This window comes from Diabrotica undecimpunctata, chromosome 6, assembly GCF_040954645.1.
Source record: "Diabrotica undecimpunctata isolate CICGRU chromosome 6, icDiaUnde3, whole genome shotgun sequence".
Lineage (NCBI taxonomy): Eukaryota > Metazoa > Arthropoda > Insecta > Coleoptera > Chrysomelidae > Diabrotica > Diabrotica undecimpunctata.
The window spans coordinates 105,718,135-105,741,853 of NC_092808.1; the positions used below are offsets into that span (position 1 = coordinate 105,718,135).

At 33.1% G+C, this 23,719-nt stretch overlaps 1 protein-coding gene and 1 long non-coding RNA gene across 4 annotated transcripts in view; both read left to right on the top strand.

Annotated features, from left to right (window-relative positions):
* nolo (ADAMTS-like no long nerve cord) overlaps positions 1-23,719 on the top strand; it is a 2,006,971-nt gene that overhangs the window by 1,605,547 nt on the left and 377,705 nt on the right. The gene's annotated exons all lie outside the window — the stretch shown is intronic.
* On the top strand, positions 18,091-20,737 carry LOC140442774 (uncharacterized). The gene is made up of 2 exons (XR_011951138.1): positions 18,091-18,146; positions 20,407-20,737. It is a non-coding gene; the product is annotated as an uncharacterized lncRNA (long non-coding RNA).

Genomic DNA, 23,719 nt, shown 5'->3' on the forward strand with positions numbered 1-23,719 from the left:
GGTGGAGTACTTTAATCAGGCACTTAAAACGAAAGAGATGAGGTAAGGGGAACAGACAAGAGGAAAGAGGAAGCACCAACGATTCTTGAAGTTAAAGATGCAGGTAAAAAACTAGCCAGAAACAAATCACCCAGAAGATAATATCCCAGCTGAACCATATAATGAAGATGGTCATGATACCGTTATAGCGTTACAGCAGCTTATATAAGAAATATGGATACAGAAATCCCTCCCCAATGATTGGAATATTGGAATACTTTACACCATCCATAAAATGGAGGTATCTTTGAATGCTCTAACCACAGAGGAATTATGCTTCTAAATGCAGCGTATAAAATATTTTCCACGGTACTATGCCACGGTATAGCACCATATGCAGAACGGATTGTAGGAAAATACCAGGCTGGTTTCAGAGGTTAAAAATCGACATCTAATCAGATTGCAACCCTAAAACAAATTTTGGAAAAACACTGGAATATACTACAAAGTAGCCTACGACTCTGTGAATAAAAGAGAAATGTTTAAAGCAATGAAAGAGCTGGGAATACCAAATCAGTTCGTAAATTTAACAAAACTTACTCTTGAAAAAGTTAAATGCAGAGTACGAATTCAGGGAAAACTGTCTGAACTTTTTTTCCCCTGTATACTATTTAATCTGGCTTTGGAAAAAGTAATACGTATGTCACAAAGCACAAACACTGGTTCAATATATAATAAATTAGTGCAAATCCTGGCCTATGCTGATGATATCAATATTGTTATGAGATCGGAAAACGCTGTAAGAGAGGCGTATCACAACCACAAATACTAGGACCATTTGTTACAGAAAACGACGTCATTGAAGCAATGAACGAATTTGTATACCTGGGAGCGCTCTTTAACACTAAAAATAATACTACCGCAGAGATAAACCGCAGAATTTACACGGCCAACAGATGCTATTTTGGGCTCAATCTCCACCCTAAATTCACACTTATGTCGAGAAATACAAAAATAAAACTACAAAACAATAATACGCCCAGTCCTAACATATATGGTTTAGAGACCCGAACTCTAACAAAAAATAATGACAGTGGAGTGTAGACAAGACTATATAACTTTGAACTTTATAGAATATACCAGGAACCTGGTATCGTAAAACATATTAAGATAGGACGTCTGAGGTAGATAGGGCATGTAAGGCGGATGGAACAAAATGACTCGGCTAGAAAAACGCTCCTTGATAGACTTATTGGTTAAAGAAGAAGAGGAAGACCCAGAACAAGGTTCTTTGATAACATCTTTGAAGACATGAGAAATATGGAGAAATACGTGCTTGGCGGAGAAAGGCGATGGATAGGGACGGCTGGAGAGAAATTCTTGAGGAGGCTAGGACTCACGCAGGGCTGTAAAGTCATAATGATGATGATGGTGTTGTTCCTTCATGAGTTTTAGGTTAAAACTCATTGGCGCTCATTTTGTTTTGCAGATTCTTATTTATACGCAAATTTAGATGTATTTGTTTTTGCCTATTTTTCCTTCGTTATTTTGAGTAATTACGTTAAATGAGAGTTATGCAGCTGATTTGTAAAATGCGATTATCTCGAATAATGTTGAGTTCTAAAGTTATTGACAAGTCTTCCTTTTTTTGTTTGGAATAATTAATCTTTATTATTTTTTATGTGGCCTATGTGGCGTCTTCCCACAGCTACATCAAAGTTTACAACAAATTATAATTATTTCTCGTACTCAAAAGTTCCCAGTTTTAAATTTTTATACATAATTGTCCACAACCATGAAATTTTTTAAGAAAAATAAAATTTTGAATTTCAATGTAACACCCCGTATCTTTCTTCATATCAACATTTTATTAAGGGAAGTTGGCTTAAATCGTAATATTTTAAAGTTTTAAAGCTACTGTTTCTTTTTGTACAATTACTTAAGAACCACCCTATGTATTAAACGTAAACCAATATGCAATTGCTGTATTCAGTATGTAGATACAACAGTGTATTTCTTATGCTTTCAATAAATCATAAATTTAATTTAAAATTTAAATATCTGTTATAACATTTATTATAATAGCAGTTAACCTTATCGTCGATTCTAGACCTATGCGTTCATCACATTTTCAATTTACTGTCTCAGGCGATTTTAATGATTTAAAAAAAATATTTAAATGGCCATCACATAACGCAATAACTCCTTGATAATGATCTTGACCATCGCTGTGACGAATGCTCATTTAGTAGGTCATACTTGTTTAAGTAATTTGAATGTACAGAACGTCGGATAAATAATAGGGTATTAAGTAAAGATTGATAGATGGCATCAGAAACAAAACGTTTCAACTAAGAATTATTTTTATAGTAGCATTTTATTCAGGATCATTCTACGGGGTGAATTGTTGAATAATTTATAATAAAATCTGAGAAAATTTTAGAATATATTTCTGGACTATATTACTATTTGTCATTTATACAAACATAAGATAAATAAATTTTACAGGAGAGCTAAAAACCATTTCAAGTTAATGTATATATATATATATATATATATATATATATATATATATATATATATATATATATATATATATATATATATATATATATATATATATATTGTTATGCTATTTAAATTGTATTATATTGCTTACTTAGGAAAAATCCTGTCTATATTTATTAAATGATCTAATCTCCAATTTATCACAATAAATCAGCATTAATTAATTACAATCTCAGGCTATTTAAATTGTACTATTTACCTTTGATCGTGGATTCAAAATATTTTCCAATTGGCTTCCTAATCGGGATAGGTAATATGACCTGAATAAAATACATAGAATTTCAACTGAACTATATGTGAGATGTCCTTTATTTTAATGAAATTTTATATAACAATCAATCCTGTAATATTTGCAATATACTAACTTTAAATATATGAGAAGTTGTTTTCTATCATGGACCCAAATGTTATTTTACATTGATTTTTAATATGTGTTATAACTAAGCTCTTTTTATAATTCTTTTTTTTTTAGTGATCGCAAAATTAACTGTCTCTATTATTTATTCAATTTATTTAATTAATAAATGAAAATCACACTCCGGCTCTAATGAAAATTGACTGACCTTTCCTTCTCTGCCGTTGCAATTCTATGGCCACGCCACAACAAAAAAATCCTTTCTCTGCTTCTGCTCCTATTGTGGTCCAGATGACGTACACCTTTCTCCTATCTGTCCTTGCATCTGCAACCCAACAACTCGTGTTAGTCTATGCAGCCTCCTTTTGAGCCAATCTCCGCGCCTGTTTATAACTCCAAATGTTTCCGGCTTCGTCTGCTATTAATATTCTTATACCCTTTGGTTTTCTATCTCTCTGTACCCCGTTCCTCACACTGGTCAGCTTTTACACAGCAAATAAACACACCCGGTAAATTACGTCTTCGGGACTTCAAACAAACACAAATCACAAAGCTCCTTCCTTCTTGGACGACGGAAACTGACTACCTAACCATTTTTTCTCTCTCCTATCTCATAGCCAAAACCAACCTCCTTGCATTCAAAAATTGACCAATAAAAATCATCCACCTCTGTGACGTATATCGTTACCAACCAACTCTCTCTATAAAACGTCATTCGGGTAATTCCAGAAAACAACCTTCTTTAATTATTCTAACTAAATCTATCTGCTTTACAAATATTTCTTACTAATAGCTACAAACGATACCTGTTTCTCAATTCAATGTCTTTTGTTAATAAACTTTTACCGATATAATCTTTCGGGGAGAAAAACCACCGCAAATCCCGGTCTATTGTTGCAACACTTTCTATATACACTTTTATTCCGGGTAAATCCATTCCACAATAACCGACTTATTTAAATTTCTTATCGATAATATTTGAAAGTCTTGTCTCTGAGGCCTAATGAACAATTTTTCGAACAACTTAAAATACATATTTTGTCTTATACAGGATGTTTGAAAATTTATATGCCCGTGTCTTTATGAAATATCAATAATTTTAATTTTTATTTAAGTAATAAAATTTGTATATCGGTTTTTTATTGCTTATGGACATTCAAAAGTACAACAATATATATATATATATATATATATATATATATATATATATATATATATATATATATATATATATATATATATATATATATATATATTATATACAAGGTGAGTCATAAGTATTGGGACATAGACTAAGAACAGGTTATTTGGACCAAAATATGGCTATTGGGCCAAATATGCCTTAATAAAATGTTACTGAGAAAAAAGATACAGGGTGTTAAAGTTAATTTTTGTTTTTCGTTTTTTGCTAATAGTTTCCCTGTATATTTATAAATTGCGATCAAAATTGGCACAGAGGCATAATCGAAATAGTATTTTATTTACAATTTTACGTTTTGTCATAGAGGGCGCCACGTGGATCATTCCTAATGATCAAATTGAGTCTAAACTTTTTCTGATGAAACTTTTTAGTAATTTTTATTAGAAAATATGACGTAAACATATTTTTTACGTAAAATTGGTACTCTTGTTTAAACATAATAATTTCAACCGTTTTCGATAAAAACGCAGTAGAACTGCTTAGAGTCTTAAAAAAGGATTTCAAATATTATTTCATTTATGAAAAGTATGCTTTGGACTGTCAGATGTTGCATTTTTTAAAAGTAATCATTACTTTTTTTTATTGAAATGCCTCGTCACAATCATTTTAAGAAATGCGAGATATGATTTGCGTATACGCACAAGAAAATTTTTGCGGTCGCTCGGCAGCCAGAAGGTATGGAATGTTATACGCAAACAGAAGGCAACCAAATCACAAAACTTTTGCAAGATTATATCGTAGTTTATTTGAAACTGGGTCATTTCACACTAAAAATCGGGGTGGTCGACCGAAACAAATCACACCTAATCAAGAAGAACTTTTGGTTCGAGTAGATGAAAATCCTGAAATAAGTTCACGACATCTATTAGCAGCAACAGGAGTAAGTCAGTAGTCGTCTATTGTTAGAATTCTAAAAAAAGAGAACCTCCATCCTTATCACTTCACTCCTGTTCAAAATTTACTTCCAACAGATCTTCCACGACGGTTACAGTTTTGCCAACGTATTCTGAATAAACATCAGCAAAAGTTTTGTGATTTGGTTGCCTTCTGTTTGCCTATAACATTCCATACCGTCTGGCTGCCGAGCGACCGCAAAAATTTTCTTGTGCGTATACGCAAATGATATCTCGCATTTCTTCATTAGTAAAATAATTGTGACGAGGCATTTCAATAAAAAAAAGTAATGATTACTTTTAAAAAATGCAACATTACACTATACTGTCACATCAAAAATAATTTACTCTAAACAAATGACATTTACCAACAACAATTATCTGACAGTCCAAAGCATACTTTTCATAAATGAAATAATATTTGAAATCCTTTTTTAAGACTCTAAGCTGTTCGACTGCGTTTTTATCGAAAACGGTTGAAATTATCATGTTTAAACAAGAGTACCAATTTTACGTAAAAATGATGTTTACGTCATATTTTCTAATAAAAATTACTAAAAAGTTTAGACTCAATTTGATCATTAGGAATTATCCACGTGGCGCCCTCTATGACAAAACGTAAAATTGTAAATAAAATACTATTTCTTGTCTAAGATTATGCCTCTGTGCCAATTTTGATAGCAATTTATAAATATACAGGGAAACTATTAGCAAAAAACGAACTGTATGTTAGTATTGCATTTTGTAGAAAATATTACAACCTTTCTTTTGGTATAAGGCTGTGTAACCTAGCGTTTAAAATGCTAACCTAATATAAATTAAAATATGAAAGAATCAATAAAATATATGCTACTAAAAAGTAATTACAAAATAATATTTACCTAACTAACTTACCTAACTGATAACCTATATTTTTTATAAATTCATTATTAACTATATTAATAAATGTTCAAGACACAGTTGTATATGGTTAATAAAGGATTGTCGAACGCTTTGTTGCATTTCATATTGGACGATGGCAAAAGGCATTTTGAATACGAGTTTTCATATTATCCCATTTTGTGGGATCGTCACGATATACTATATTCTTGATATACCCCCATAAAAAATAGTCCAGTAGAGTTAGTCCTGGAGATCTTGGGGGCCATTCCACAGTAACACCGTAGCACTCATGTCAAAATAATTCACATTAAGACTGAAAGGTGCTTTAAATAAAAGGTGCACCCTCCAAATAAAATATTACAAACCATTTATTTTTAAAAGTTTGCTTTGATAATGACATACTTTCAGCGGGAATTCAGAATGATAATAATAGCTATTGCTTATTAAAATGTCTGGTTTTTTATTAAAATTTATTTGACAAATAACTATCTAAATTTTGTTTGTTTTCGTTAAATTTCAATTAAGCCAACCAAATATTTGTTTTTGTGCTTATTATCTCTTGATTAATAATATCTAGTTAATTATGGGACACCAAGTATAATATAAAATATGTGCAGAATCTTCAAATCACCAAACAAATATGTTAATTGGTATACTTAATTGTTAATATTACCAATATTTTTTGTGACGAAAGAAAATAGTCTCTCTGTAGAAAAAAAGGACGAGCACGTACACCAGAAATTCTGAAGGAAATGTAATGACTAATATACACAAGCAAAGGTAGTATATAAAAAATAAACCAAGTGATTACCTCAAGGTTGCATATATCATAAGCGTAGCTAAAAGAGCTCTTTAGAAGTATGTGCTGGGTATCTTCAACTTTATTTTATTATCCAAATTGTATTATTTTAATATTCATTTTTAAAATATAGTTATTATCATTATATATTATTTGTTCACAGTTCAATATTTAATAGGCTGCTGTGTTATTTAGGGCCGGTTGTTCGAACGCTAATCAAAACTTGATTGTAATCAAATATTTACTTACAAGCAAATAAGACACAGCAGCTATCAAAATTATTAAAAATTGCATATTATTATTATTGATTTGTAAATAGAAACATAAAATTAACATCAAAAGAAGTTTAATTATGGTTTATTTTAAATTAAAACGCAAAATAATAAAATTGAATAAAATGAATCAGTCAACATAACCTCAAAATGTGACGCATTTGATTTTAATTAAATATTTGAATACAATCAAGTTTTAATTAGCGTTCGAACAACCGGCCCTAAAAGATATTAAATCTTTCATAACGTCCTAAATTTTACAACAAAATTTAAAAATTATTAGAATTATAAATAAGGATGGTCAAAACGTAAAAGCTGCTTTAAAAAAATAAAATAGAAAAGCCATTCATTTTGAGGAACAACTAATTAGCTATTATCAGCTGTATCAGGTATAGGTCAATGTGTTTATTCAGATTAAAACATGCCTGTCAGTCGAAAGGACCGATTAGAATTATAAATAAGGATGGTCAAAACGTAAAAGCTGCTTTAAAAAAAATAAAATAGAAAAGCCATTCATTTTGAGGAACAACTTATTAGCTATTATCAGCTGTATCAGGTATAGGTCAATGTGTTTATTCAGATTAAAACATGCCTGTCAGTCGAAAGGACCGAGCTGTGATAAATTTTAAAATGACGCCACTTGTATAGTGGTGGTGGTACTGACCTTCCTGGAATGCTCTAAGCGATTTTCCCCTTACCGACTGGCGTTATATCATTTCAGTTTTTATTTGGCCTTTGAGAGATACAGTGTAATATTTTTGTAGTGATTTGACCATGTGAGTGTACATAAGTATCAAAGATATTTGTGTTGCAGCTTCACAGTTTTAGATATTGGTGTGCTGTTTACAGTTAATAATACGGTAAGTGAACCCTGTGTGTGATTCTTTTTATCACATTTCTTAAGCCAAGTATTTTAGTGAAAAATATAGTCACATGTATGATGATTTGTAATAGTATTTTTTTATTTGCAGGTTATGTCTTCTTACTAGAAAGAAATAAAGCGTATTTTAGCCATATGTGCTGAAATTGAGGGCGACGATGAGATAGACTAAAGGCTGAGACTGAAGACCAAGATGACGTTTTGTAAAACAAAAATCACGACTTTAATTCAGAGCAATCAGAAGGAGAAGAACTATAAGATTTAAATGAAACTTAGCAAGATCTAAATATTCGTCTGTTTTTGTGGGAAGGGACAAAAAGACGTTGTGGAATAAATTTCCCGTACCTGCTTCAAAAAAAAAGACCCGAAGCAGAAATATAGTTTTCTGGAGTAATTCAAAAAGCCAGAGAAGCAAAAACCGTCATTGATGCTTGACAATTGTTTTTTCCAGACCCCATCAGCGAAATAGTTGAACACACAAACAAATATATTCTAAAGCTTTGGACAAATTACAGTAGAAAAAGAGATGCTACCAGTACAAATATGGAAGAAACTAAAGCATAAATCATAAATCTATATTTTGCTGGAGTCTTGCGGTCATCACACCTACATTTGAGAGATTTGTCGCACAGGATGGAACCGGCGATGGAGATTTGTCGTCTTACAATGGGAACTAATCGATTTCAATATTTATTTCGGGCTCTTTGACCATCTTAAGATAGAGAGGAACGGAAACAATACGATAAGCTATCTCCTATAAGAAAATTTTTTGATGGATTTGTTGAACGATGCAAAGTCAATTATGCCCTAAGTAAATTTGTGACTATTGATAAAACACTTTAGTCATTTCGCGGCAAATGTGGATTTCGGCAATATATACTGAATAAACCTGCAAAGTATGGAATCAAAATATTAGCGCCTCTTGATTCCATGTCATATTACACCTTTAATCTATAGGTGTATGTTAACACTCAACCAGGTGGGCTCTATAAAGTTGACAATAGCGCATCTTCTCCACTTTCTGAAATTGGAAGAAATTAACTTTCGATAATTGGTTTTAATCGATTGTTCGCTTTAGCTACAAGCCCAAGCAAAACAAAATAGTTACATTATTGTCAACAATACATTAAAAAAATGAGACTGATCCAGAAAGTGGCGATGCATACAAACCAACAATGATTACATTTTACACTACAACAAAGGGAGGTGCTGATACCGTTGATAACTATATTTTTTTTATAAAAGGAACTTACTCTGTGTCACGAAAAAGTTGCCAATGGCCTCTAACATTATTTTTCACTTTCTTAAGTATATTTGGAACAAATAGCCATATAGTTTCTGACAAAAGTAACAATACTCATAGTACTCACCGAAACTTTTGAAATCATTAGCAATGAGTCTCACTTGAAAGGTCAAAGGGTGACCTTTCAATTGCAAAGGTTTTATTAGTACCTTAAGAATACGGGCAGACACCGGCAGATCTGTATATTGTTCATCAAATTTAGATATTATATTGTGCAAAATGCATCCAAACAAAATTCGTGCTCTTTTGTTTGGGATATATTGAACCCAACCAAGTATGTCTTTGTAAAGGAGCAAGCTTTCGTCAATCGTTACATCTTTCTCTAAGGCATATAAGGATTTATACTTACAATTTAGGTATTCATAAATTTCCCAGATCTTGTACAATTTCCGACACTCACTTTTATTTTATCTCAACGTTTCGATCTCCTTTCACAGAATCAGGAACAGGGATGAAATATACTTCTTCTTCTTCGTCTTCATCCTTAAGTAATCCAACTTTGGATATTGGCCTCCCCCAAATCAATCCAGTGTCTTCTATTTTGCGCCACTTGCTTCCAGTTGTGTCCTCCGATCTTCTTAATGTCATCAGTCCATCTCATTTGTAGTCTTCCTCTGCTTCTCTTTCCTAAATATGGTCTCCATTGTTGTATTGCGTGGTTCGATCTCTTATCTTTCAGTCGGACATTGTGTCCTGCGAAGCTCCATTTTAATTTTGCAGCATGTTCTCCTGTGTCTTTTACTTTGGATTTGCTTCGAATCCATTTGTTTGTTTTTTGTCTATAAGTCTCACCCCGAGCATTGATCTTTCTATCGCTCTTTGTGCTTTTACTATTTTATCCGTATTAGACTTGGTGAGTGTCCAAGTCTGTTAACCATACGTGAGTATAGGGAGGATACACTGATCATAAATTCTGGTTTTTAAATATTGTTCTATTTTAGTTCTTTTCAAGATCCAACTCAGTTTTCCAAATCCTGCCCACGCTAACCTTATTCTTCTGGTAATTTCGGCAATTTGATTTTCTTTGTTAACTTTCATTATCTGTCCCAGGTAGATGTATTCGCTTACTGTTTCTAAATTTATGTCGTTCAACGTTATTTCTCGAATGTTCGGTGTATTTGTCATTATTTTTGTTTTTTTTTCAAGTTCATCTTAAGACCTGCTTTTTTCCAAGCTTGAAATAGTTGCGTCATCATAGTCTATAGTTCTTCGAAACTTGTAGCGAATATTACAATGTCATCAGCGTATCTTAAATGACTTAGTTTTCTTACATTAACATTTATTCCTTTATCTGCCCAGTTAATGTCTTTGAATACGTCTTCCAGTCTAAGTGTGAATAGCTTTGGTGAGATAACATCTCCCTGGCAAACTCCTCTGTTGATTGGTATAGCTTTGGTTTTCGCATCTATTTGTATTTTCATTGTAGCTTTCTTGTAAATATTATGTATGAGCATTCTGTATCGGGGGAAAAAAAAAAGGGGGATCAACTGGAGTGTAAGAACTATAGAGGCATTACTCTGTTAGCATCTGCGTATAAGATCTTCGGCAATGTATTATCTGAAAGACTTAAACATTTTACAAAGGATATTGTTGGTCAATATCAATGCGGATTTACTGCTGGAAAGTCAACTACACATCAAATTCAAGCACATAGGCAGATTCTAGAAAAGTCACTAGAATATAACATAGAAACACACCATCTCTTCGTTGACTTCAAAGCAGCCTATGGCAGTGTGAAAAGAACTGCATTATATAATGCAATGATAGACTTTGGGATCCCACCTAAGTTAGTTAAGTTGACCCACCTAACAATGCAAAACGTAAGCTCATGCGTTAGAATTGAAGGAGAAAACTCTACGTTCTTTGACATTAATAATGGTCTAAGACAGGGGGACGCGTTGGCGTGTCTGCTCTTTAATATTGCCTTGGAAAAGGCAATCAGACAATTAAATATTAGAATGAATGGAACTATTTTTAATAGATCGACGCAAATTCTCGCATTCGCTGACGATATAGTTATAGTGGGCAGAAGTATGAGAGACATGGTGCAGTGTTTTACAAGGCTTGCGGACGCAGCAAGTGAATTAGGACTTGTGGTAAACGAGGAAAAAACCAAATATATGTTGGTTTCTAAAAACCCTCGAAATATCCAAGAAATAATTCAAATTAACAACCATACCTTTGAGCAAGTCAAAGAATTTACATATCTTGGATCGCTAGTAAACGCAACAAACACGACAAGCGACGAAATAAAAAGACGCATAGCAATAGCAAACAGAACTGTTCACGGCCTCCGGAGATATTTAAAAAATAAAAATATAAAACGTGCACTAAAGCTTAATATATAAAGGACCTTAATAAGACCAGTTTTGATATATGGGGCTGAAACGTGGATCTTATCTCAAAATGATAAAAGACTTCTTGGTATTTTTGAGAGAAAAATTCTTAGAAAGATTTTTGGGGCCGTAAATGAAAATGGGCTATGGCGTCGAAGATACAACTTTGAACTGTATCAGTTATACACCGATCCAGATATTGTGAAGTTTGTTAAAGTGCAGAGACTTAGATGGGCTGGACACATTGCTAGGATGTCAGATCACGAATACACGAAGAGATTAACATTTTTACAACCAGAGGGCACAAGAAGCAGAGGACGACCACGAATGAGATGGATTGATGATGTGGAAGAAGACCTACAGATTCTAGGGGTTAGAAGATGGAGGGAAGTTGCCAGGAATCGATAGGAGTGGCGACTTCTTTGTGAGCAGGCCAAGATCCACAACGGATTGTCGAGCCACTTATGATGATGATTCTGTATCGGGAGTCTATCCTGCAGTTGTTTAACAGCTCTCTCTATTGCCGAAAGTTCTATGGAGTCGAATGCCTTTTCATAATCAACGAAGCCAATGTATAAGTTTAAGTGATATTCCTTGGCTTTCTCTATTAGAGTTCTGACTGTAAGAAAATAATCCGCCGTACTGTAACCCTTTCGGAATCCTGCCTGCTCTACCGGTTGATAGCTATCGAGCTTCGACGTTAACCTGTTAGTTATTACTCTCATAAACAGTTTGTACATTTGGGACAGTAGGAAGATTGGCCTATAGTTTTTCAGATCTCTCCTGTCTCCTTTTTTTGAATAGAAGTATTGTCAAATCTTCATTCCAATCATCTGGGACTTCTCCTCTGTGAAGGCATTCGTTGAAAAAATGTTTCAATTCTTCGAGAATAATTTCACTCCCCTCCTTTAACATTTCATGTATTCACAAGTATTTCATCTGGGTCCGGATTCTTATTTTTCTTTAGTTTTGCCATAGAATATACACAAGAAGAAAAAGACGGTAATAATGGTGAATATTTGACAAAAGGCAAAAAATACGAAATTACTCTGTATAGTTAGAAACTGATTCTGATGTCGTCTTTATGAAGGATCTTGCTTATTTTATCTATGACAGAGTTATATATACACAAATATATGAAAGTAAAGCGACACGCAGAATTATAGGTACCATGCCGGTCTGAGATTATGAGTCGAAGCTCTTCAGTACTTCACCTAAAACAGACTCAGTGATAAAATTTTATCACCGGGACAGTACCTCTCAAGGGCTAATAAGGAACTTCCTATAAGTATGAACGACCGTACGATACAGATAAATATGGTGTGACCTAATAAACACCCGCGTATCAATTAAGGCCATGACATAGGGCTGTAAATAAACCACTCACTGTAGATTTTTGTACCAACACATAGTCACACAGTCACATACTCGCACGTAGACGCTCAAACACAAAATAAACGTACACATGACTTATACCATATTTGATCGGTAAATTATCAGACAGTCGCACCACAACTAACTCTTAATACAGAGACAGCTGTTCTGCGATTACATCGTTTTTTAATTCCAATATATAACATCATTATGTAAGGGACCCAAGGGTCTGATCTAATACTACCGAAATATAAAACACGGCTTTTAGAAAGGAGAACAGAAAAATTAGATATATATGCACCCCCACACTCCACATTTTTCTTCTTCTTCTGTCGCAAGTCCATACCTTTTTTTAGATGGACTTTAAAACTAACGTTTGATTTCAAAGGCGATATTGCTGTATTTGTTGATTGGTCATTTCTATTCACCAAATTTGTCAATGAAGATTCTAGTGCCAATATTATCTATCAGAATTACTCTGGCTTTACAACCATGCGTGGGTCCTAGTCTCCTAAAGAATATCTCTCCAGTCGTCCCTATCCATCGCCTTTCTCCGCCAAGCATGTTTTCGCATATTTCTCATATCTTCGTATATGTTATCAACGAACCTTATTCTGGGTCTTCCTCTTCTTCTTTGACTAATGGGTCTATCAAGGAGTGTTTTTCTAGGTGGGTCATTTTGTTCCATCCGCATTACATGCCCTATCCACCTCAGACGTCCTCTCTTAATATGTTTTACGATACGCAATATTATCTAGCCAACGAAAATATATATAATTCTCACTGATCTTAAAGACAAATTTTGTCTTCTTCTTATATTTCTGTTAAAAGAAAATTTAAATAAAGAACTCACAAACCGTAAAGATAATACAGGTTTTTGAAACATATGTATACAGGTATATACAGCGAATTTTAAAAATACAAGAGTTGAGTATCTAAGGCGTATTAGTAAACAAAAATAACTATTAAACGTTGTCAAAGAAATAAAAATGCAGTACTTGGGTGATATATTAAAAGGTAATAGATATGAGTTACTTCAGTGATAAAGGGACAAACACAGGGTAAAAGATCAGTAGAAAGGGCAGAATGTATGGTTAACTCAACATAAATGGTAGATCTGAGGAGTTGAATTAATCGCTCATTTGCAGAAATCCTCTGTTTTGCAATTTCCAAAACTAAAAATGCAATATCTAATACCTTTTTTTTGGAAGGAGACGGCGTAATAAGATGAAGATCTAACCTTCTCATTTTTGCCAATTGTAATCGTTGTTGCTTCAGAAATTATGCGCAAAGTTTTGGTAGTTGCAGAAAAAAGTTAGTGTGTGTCTAGACTTTTTTTGATCAGATGTTAAAAAATTTTAGTTTTATAATGTAAAATTTAAGTCTAATTTTGCTATTAAACAATTATTCGTTTTTGTTTTTGTTATTTTATTATTCAGTTAAAATATTTGTAATACAAATAATAAGTAATGAATAAAATATTTGGTATACCTAACATAAAAAATCTACATAGTGAGATAGAAATTACAGCTATATGTTAATATCGTCCACAAGACAAAAAAATATTTTAAAATTTAAAATTGAAAAAAGTTTCACTAGACCAACTATACTCTATTTTTTTCTTGTCATCTTTTTACATTTTATAATTACCAATTTATATACTCTACAAATTATGTCATAATATTTATAGCATATATAAAATATAAATTGTTTAGTCATATTTTGACAACGGGCTTACAATTTTACTAAGACGTTCTGTTTATGGAAAATTTTTGATAAAATGGTAATACGTGGTCACAACACGTATACGTTTAATACTTGTACTGCTTACAAAAGTAAAAAGTATTCAGATACTAGGTAGATATAATGAGGTGGCTTTTGGCCTATTCCACTGTGACCTTTTCAAATATATTGTTGTCCTCTAACCCCTCTAGCCTGACCCTTATTAAAATTTTAATAACTCCGAGACTGTACCTTCCATGTAGCTCTTCTTTGGTGGATTTTCTTCAGCTACCAGACCTACTATGGTTTTGACTGATTACCTGTCTTTGCTTATCAGTTCTGTCGTACATTTTGGCGAATGTTCTATAATAAACTGTTTCGCATCTTTTTACCCTGGTGATTTGCTGTTATGACCCTCATGCCCCTGTACTCCGGCTACCGTAACATCACTAAGGTCTCCTAGTTTATTAAAGCGCACCTAGAAGATCCCATACTAGCTTAGAATAGACATCTACAGAATTAAGTATCTAAACCGCTGCCTGGCTATCTGCGAAGATGGTAGTTAAACGATACGTTCTTTTCTGCCTTTATATTTTTTTCACGCAGTAACGGATTGTCATTATATTCATCTAGAATATTGAGACATTCTTAGATAGACTTACCGAAAAATATATATCTTGCTCTGTCCCTAGTATATCGGGTCCTACACCCTGCGATATTTTTAAGCCGTCAGTATACCAGGTAGCTACCGCTTCTACGAGTACACCTTGTCAAAGCTATATCTCGTAATTGTTGCATTGATGGGTTGCCCAATTACAGTATCCGATAAAAAAAAAAACAGAAAAACAAAAAAATAAAAAACAGAAAATTGGCTTACTTCGGTCACATCATACGTAATGATAAGTATCGACTTCTACAGTTGATTCTACAGGGCAAGATTGAGGGTAAGAGAGGCCCTGGACGTAGACTTATATCCTGGCTGCCCAATCTTAGGAAATGGACTGGTCTAACGTCAACTGATCTATTTCGAGCTGCTGTGAATAGAATAAGATGGGTCAATGTCGTCACCAACATCTCTAGAAGATAGGCACATTTAGAAGAAGTATCTGATCCTCGATTAGCTTTCTATTCTCAGCGCTATGCGCCTGACTTATGTGTTGCTGACTATGTATTAATCTGCGCGTCACATATATGGCTTCGCCCTGTATAAAGATATGAAATGGTGATAGATTCAGCAGGACTACGCTCTATTGCGGCTATAGGTTCACGTAGCTTCTTTGTCCACCCCGTCACATACTCATAGGTTGTCTCTTACAGCACATTCTTCTACATCTGCCCAAGGACATAGTAGGTTTCTGTGTGGTTGGTATGTGAGTATGCCATGTAAGCTTATGATCAAAATATATGCCCAGATATTTTATTTCTTTGGCAAATATAATATCTGTCCCTACCAGCACCAGTGGTTTTAGGCCTTCTGTCTGGTAATACTTCTGTCTTTTTTGTGAAGTTGTGGATTTGTGTTTTTAAGCGTTGACTATTAGTATGTTTACACCAGTTATAAACTGTATTTAGGGCTGCTTCTATTCTCCCAGATACAATCTGACGAATTTGCAATATCGTTAGCGTATCCCAGACAGCAAAAGTCTTTTCTGGGCAGATTTTTTAGAAGATCATCCACCAAGGTTATCCAAAGTAGACGAGACTGAACTCCTCATTCTGGACAGCCTCCACTTGGAGGTTGCTTTACCTAGAGTAAATATTACTGTTCGATTCTCCAGGTATGTCCATATCCATCTGCATATTATAACAGATGTGCCTCGTCTACTCATTGCTTTAACCAAAAAATTGGTGGTATCAATATTAAATGTTCCTTCAATATCTTAAAAAGCGACCATTGCTATCTCCTTGTCCTTTATTGACTTTAAGATAAGCCTATTTAGATCGTCCAACGCTGAGTTCGTAGATTTATCAGGTTGGTATGCATATTAATGATGGTTTAGAGGATTATCTTTTACCACTTTGTCTCTTATGTACTTATCCAGACCTTCCAGCGTTTTTAATAAAAAAATCGATAGGCGTATTGCGCATTATGACTTTTGTGTTAGGTCTGATACCTTACCTAGCTTTGGCAAGTATATGACTTTAACCGTTTGCAATATTTCTGGTACGATCTTCATTCTAAACTAGCTTTGAGGAGATTGCAGGTGTATGCTACCAATACTTTCAATTATTATGAAAAAATATCGGATATATACCAACTATCGCTGAAGACTTATATAACTGAAATGCATTCATAGCTCACCTAATTCTCCTTTTCTTGTAATTAATGTGGCTATTTTTAAATTTCTAGAACTGGGCCTAGTCGATCTTCGGTCTATGTTGTTTTATCAATTTGCATTATTTAGAATTATTGAGGCCGGAAAGTGTGTGCTTAGGAGTTCTTTAAGACTTTCGTCATTGGTCTCCGTAAATTTGCCATTAGCCTTCTTTAGGAAACCTACTTCTTTAATAGTAGCACCCTTCTGTGGTAGGACTTAATAAATCGACAGCAGACTGGGATACCTGTTATCTTCCCGCAACACTCTCTCCATGAATTCCTTTTGGCTTTCCGAATTGATTTACTGTACGGAGTTAGCTGATACTAGTAGGCATCTTACTCTTGGTTATTTTGGCGTTGTTAATTAGCTATTGGAATATCGCCCTTAGATTCTCTACTGGAGAGCGGTGGTTTCACCAGACTCTCCGTATTCTTCCTTGTTTTTATCCGAACAGAGTTCTGGTAAGCCGCCATAATAGCTTAGCTTACCATTTTTGTTGCCGAATGGATGGCCTCTACGCCTTTAAACAAGTTCATACTTTCCCCTAGATTTCTACTGACTCTTTATATCCTGCCCAGTTTGTATCTCTGTTATTTATTCAGATACTAAGAAAAATGACATTACATTATCTTAATTATTACAAATATTGGTGTGATCATATACTAGAAGACAGATATTGCTGTTTTAATGATCAGGGCACTGATCAGGTCAACGTAATTTTCATCCAACTCTGCAAGTCTTCATACTTTATATTTGCATCCTTATTTTAAATAAATACATATTTACCTGTTCGTTCTTTGCATTTGAATGACCTTGTTTGTTTAATTATTATATTTCTGACAAATTACTCTTCTGTGAGGGTTAAAAAATTAGTCAAAAGTGCTTAAAAGTTTTTTACATTATCTTACTTTCTCTAAATATGGGTTTTAAAGAAAGCAGAAAACTTTAAACAACCAATTAGATTGTGTTATCTATTTTCATGTGGGAGTGACTAACCTTTCAACCGAAAGAAGAATACCTGCATGGCGTGCTCCATTTACCATTTTGATGACTCGATAGTACACATGTTGAAACACGTGTACTATCGAGTATTGTACAGTTGTGCTTTATGAAAATTTTAAAAATTAATTTTATTTTTTTTTTTCTAATCTCATGTACGCCAATGAATATTTTATAAATATATATAAACCTTTTCTTACTGAATCCGTCAACATTCTTGAAAACACATTGTGTTTTGCAAAATCTAAACACCATGAAACAGCTAGTGAGTATTACTGTATTTTCTGTAATTATACGACTTTTTAATAATTCCTAAAAAAATGCTTAGTAAGATAATAACGAATTTTAGATTTTTTGGCCAGAAAATGTCTACTAATTATAAAAAAAAATATTTTTGACTATAGCTAAAAATAGTCGATAATCATTATCATTCTTGTTGTAAATAGGTCAACACCTTGGTGACCGTAAACTCTAGTACATAATGTAGTTTGCGGAGTATACTACCAGGACCAGTTAATAATTTTTAATTGAATTTTAGTTAAATACCACACGTAATACTTTTATATTAATGTCATTTTAATAAAGAATCGCTTCACGACAGTTAGCAATTTTTAATATTGACAGGTCAATTGTGCTTTCTCTACTGAATAATAAGAACATTACGTGTTACATTAGGGTGGTGATTGATTTATAGTTGATAAATTATAGAAAATGTGATTTAGAATTGAAGCCAAAAATTTGGGATAATGTTTAATAAACGTTATGTCTATATTATACTGTTTTACATTATAAACCTGACTACCGGCTCTTATCACGTAGATTAATTTATTTTGAGCATTTTTAAATCGATACTTTAATGAAGTTTTTATTCTCCTTTAGCCAATGTTTTTACATTACTTTTTCTATACTTGTTATGGCCTCCTTTTTGTTATAATTAATTTTGAACCTTTTTTAATAATAAATCCTTTTATTTTATTTTGTTTCTAACCAAATTTTAAAACATTCATCAATATTAAAATTTGTTATTTTGTAGTATATTTGATTTATAAAGTTATCTTTTTCGATTGTACACATCATTTTCTGTTTGATTTATAATAATTTTCCACTTCCACAGTATTACACTAACGGATCACAAACGTAGAAATAGAAGTTATTGATCCTAATATTTTTTCTTCACGTACCATGCCCTTTTAGATCGTTGGTTACCATCACAGCTATTTTAATTTTATTTACTGCCACCATAAATATCATGCTTGTATCAATACCATACCAATCTCGCAAGTTCTTCAACAATGAAGTCTTTCTTCGTCCTGTATTGCATTTGCCTGCTATTTTCCCTTGCATAATATTTTGTAATAACCTTTATTTGGGTCCTCTCATTACCTGTCCGAAGTACTTCAGATTTCTCTTCTTGATGGTTTTTATAATCTTAGTAGTCGTGCTGAGATATTCTTGTATTTTGGAGTTTCGAATCTTCTTTACTTAAGAAACTTCTATCGTACCACATTTTTAAAGCCTTAAAATGATTTGAATCCTTATTATACACAGTCCAAGATTCGACACTATGAAGTAAGATCGAGAACATATAGCAGCAAAGTAGGCGGTTCCGCAATGTCAATTTTAGGTCTCTGTTACATAATACCTTGGACATTCTTCTAAAAGCGCTCCGGCTTGCTCAATTCTAGATCTGCTTTAACCGTTACTATCTGCATTAAAAATACCAGACTCTCAACATGAAATAGAATAGTTCTTCAATATTTTAAGCGAAACTGCTTGCTTAAGACTTTTATTCTTCTTGATGTGCCGTGACGAATATTGGTGATTATCATGGCAATCTTTATCTTATCTGCATCAGCGCGAAAAAGCTGCACAGATGTGGTCTTAAACCAGGATGTTCTTCTACTTTCTGGACCTCGCTTTTCAAATATTTTTCCTTGCAGGACGGCTTGTAGGAGGGCTTATCCGGATTCATTTTGCATAATGTGCCCGAAGTATTGTAACTTTTCAGATTTGATGGGGGTCAGTACTTCTCGGTTCTTCTGAGGACCTCCTCATTTACGACTCGGTCAGTCCATGGTATCCTAAGTATTTTCCGATGTAACCACATCTCAAATGCTTCGTCTTAATCTACTGCACATATTTTCATTCAAGGTCATATTATTTAACACCATAAAAGAAGACAGAGAAGACATAGCATCGCAGCGAAACTTTTATGTTTAAGATTAATTGAAGAAATGCGTTAATTCTGCCAATATATTTATTAATATGACTAACGTGTGTGCCAATTTTTTTCGAAACATTGACATATTACATTTTTTGAAAGCTGGTTACTATCATAGTACTACTTCTTAAAAAACATATCGTTTACCAGATTTTAAAAAATTCGGTTGAATTTAAAAGTCTTCATTAATTTTAATAATTCCTTAAAGATAATTATCTCATAGATTAATAAACTGCATTGCAACATATATAGAAACTTTTGTGTTACATAAATGATAGTCTGTATTACCTCCTTTTTTGTCTAGGTCAGTTTTGGCATCCTTCTTTTGCTGACGTTAGCATTAGCCGATATTTATGAACCTAATCAAGAAAGAGCTAACGCCGTGCCCGTTTCACAATATTTATTAAGAAGTCCAGCGCTTATAAATAGACCCTACTTGCAACCCCAACGAGTTCCAACCAAAAACGATAACGTTCCTGACGTCATAACTTACCTTACTACTTAAAGTTTTTGCTAGGAATTGTTATATTTGTATACTAATATGTAAATACAGAGTGAAACAGCATTGAAGATTTTTAGTTATATGTTTTTAATATAATCTATGTATTTTTTACTAAATAAATGCGACTTAACCTCTCTTGTTTTTATTTCATCCAGTGTAATCGTTTAACTAAAAGTGCTTTATAGAAGCACTTCTGTAGATTTAAAAAATATAACTTTTCTTGCAAAAATTAAGGTTTTTTGAAAAACTATTTATTACTACAACAGCTATTATACATTTTAAATAATATAACTCTTTTAGCCATTTCCAAAATTTAAAAGGTATAAGTTATTTTAAATTATACTGAAACATCGCCCTGTATAATATTTGTTTACTGATTTATCAGTAGTGTCAATTGATTGAATTCTCAGAATTTTGTTTTAAAAGAAAAAAATACAGTTTATTTTTTTTAATAAAAAAAAAGACATGGGACATTAAAAGTAAACAAATTTATTTACATTTTAAGAAGATTTAAGAACAGACAAGAATTGTATACTTCTTCTTGTTTTTCATTGGTGGATTATTACCTCTATGGAAGGTTGACACTCCATCATTTGCGCGATTTGGCGAAAACTGGTTTTTGCGAAATTTGGCGAAAACTAGTATGGACACATACAGAGAACTCCTGAAAATAGATGACCAAAAAAGATAGAAAAATGAACTCCATCCACTAGAAAAAAACGAGGTAGACCCAGGCGGTCGTGGAGAGAAGATGTCGAAGATGAAATAACTGCCAGAGATTTTAAATGTGATTTCAATGAAAAATTATTCTTTCTATCAACTGAACCATGTTGGTAATTATTTCTTTGGCTAACTCTCTTTTTACGCACTCCCAGATATTTTCAATGGGGTCCATGTCTGGTTAGTTCCCGGGCCATAGTAAGAGCGGATTTTTTTGTTCTAACAAAAAATTTTTAATACTTTTAGCTCTATGGCAATATGCTCCATCCTGCATTTATATCTTATGGCTGTTACCAAACCATTCGTTTACTTGTGGAACCAATCTTGTCTGCAAAACCCTCTTATATTGGTCTTGCGCATGGTTCCTTTTACGACATACAAACGTCCCATACTTTTGCCACTAATCACCGACCATATCATTACTGAGGTGGGATATTTAATTGTATTAACTAAACACCCCTTTTAGTATTTTTCCCCTGGAAGTCTTCGGACAAACTGGGCCTTATTTATAATTTGAAATATGGCTTCATCGCTGAAGCAGACCTGTGAATGTGAATAACAATTATAAAGTGCGAAAATAAAGTGGATTGTAGTAATTTACCTTACGCCAATCATCAAGACTAGTCTTCATGGATTTTGGCCAAAGCTAAGCGTTTTTTGAGTATTTGTGGTGATAGTTTTGGCTTCTTAACAGGCCTGTGATATTTGAAGCCGATATCATACAAATTTCGGCGTACGGTGGCCACCGATACTGAGCATCCTGCTTCTTTTAACTTATTTTTTAAATCTCCATACGTGGCAGTTCTGTGTGCTACAGCTAAATTTATTTTAAATTCGTTGCGACCTTGGTGTGACTAAATGTTTTTTGTTATACCGGCCCTTCCGCACTGATGTCACAGGTCGCTTCTGTTAGAGTTTTTGACTAAATCTGAGATACACAACATTTTCCTGCTATCTCTCTCTGACTAAGTGCTATATTCTCCAATAGAGCAGTAATGGATGAAATTTTCTCAACACAAAGCTCTTTAGATATACCAATTTAAAACTTCCATGCCAAGATTAGTCGTCTTGTTTAATGATTAAGAATTAACCAAAGTCAAATGTACTATTATGTAATAATGTCAATACTTACTACTTCAAATTTTGAATAAACTGGCCACAAATCTATGTTTTACGTAAACAAATTGAAAATGTAAAACAATTAGTTACCTCATATTTTGAGCACATTCTACTGTCATCTGTAAATTTTTGACAATTCTAAGAAAAATTTATACCATTTTCTACGTAACTATGTACCCAATAGTTATACAACCCATTCAACACTTTAGTACCCAAGTAAAAATACTTTCTGTGCGATTGAAATATGGAGTTTATAATAAAAAATTGAGTTTATTACTCTTCTTTGAGTTTATTACTAATCTTGAGTAGATTACGTTTCGATTTCCACTTCAGAAATTTTTAGGTATTTTAAGAACGATTTCCGAAGTGGAAATCGAAACATCAAATAAATTTAATTTTAAAGTAAATTGTGGATTATTCTCAACAAAACTAGTAAGTTGCATTAATTTAATACTAGAAAATAGCTTCAGAATAATATTAAGATAATATAGTATACAGGCTCCATTTAATATCCTTAGTCTCGTAGCTAATGGAACTAAAGGAACTTATAATGCATTAAATTGTCCTATCTTCTATCTATTAGAGGTTGTAACATTTTTTTTATAATTAAAATATTAAATAAGTTTTAATCCATTTACCCCTGTTGCTGAGACGCCGATGGCCGTATTTGCAAATAACAAATACGCGGGTGGGCTCGCACATCCATAATTTTATTGGAACATACCGACTTCTCAGATTACGGAAGAATCTACTTATCAAAAGACGCCGGTTTGGTTAATCCTCGAATAGTCCTTTCCGGTTCCAGGCGGGTTCTGTTTAAACTTTAATAAACATCGTCGAAAGTACGTTGTAGTATTTTTCTGAGAGAACCTAATCCAAAAGGATTTATCTTTCATCACGTTCTAACTAGAAGGGTCCCGTTATTTTCAATATTCGTTCGAACCTTCTATCTTCTTAGAAATTGATACAGGCTGGCCTGTCATTTTTAAGTGGGGGATATGCAACCTTTTTTTGGGTAGTTTTATAAATTTGGAGAGGAAGAAGATCACTTCTGGCAGGGCGATCTTTGAGTAAAGACGCTTGCCTATATTACCGTCTCTGTATTATCTTACCGTCTCTGTGAATTTTTTCTTTAAGTGTGTATACACTTAAATGTTTGAGTTTCTTAATCTAATACCATATTAGATTAACGATTGGTATCAACTACCTTTAATTTAACTAAGTTCAGTGTTTAATACAAGTAAAGTATTATAAAAGCTTTAGTGAAGTAGTCCAG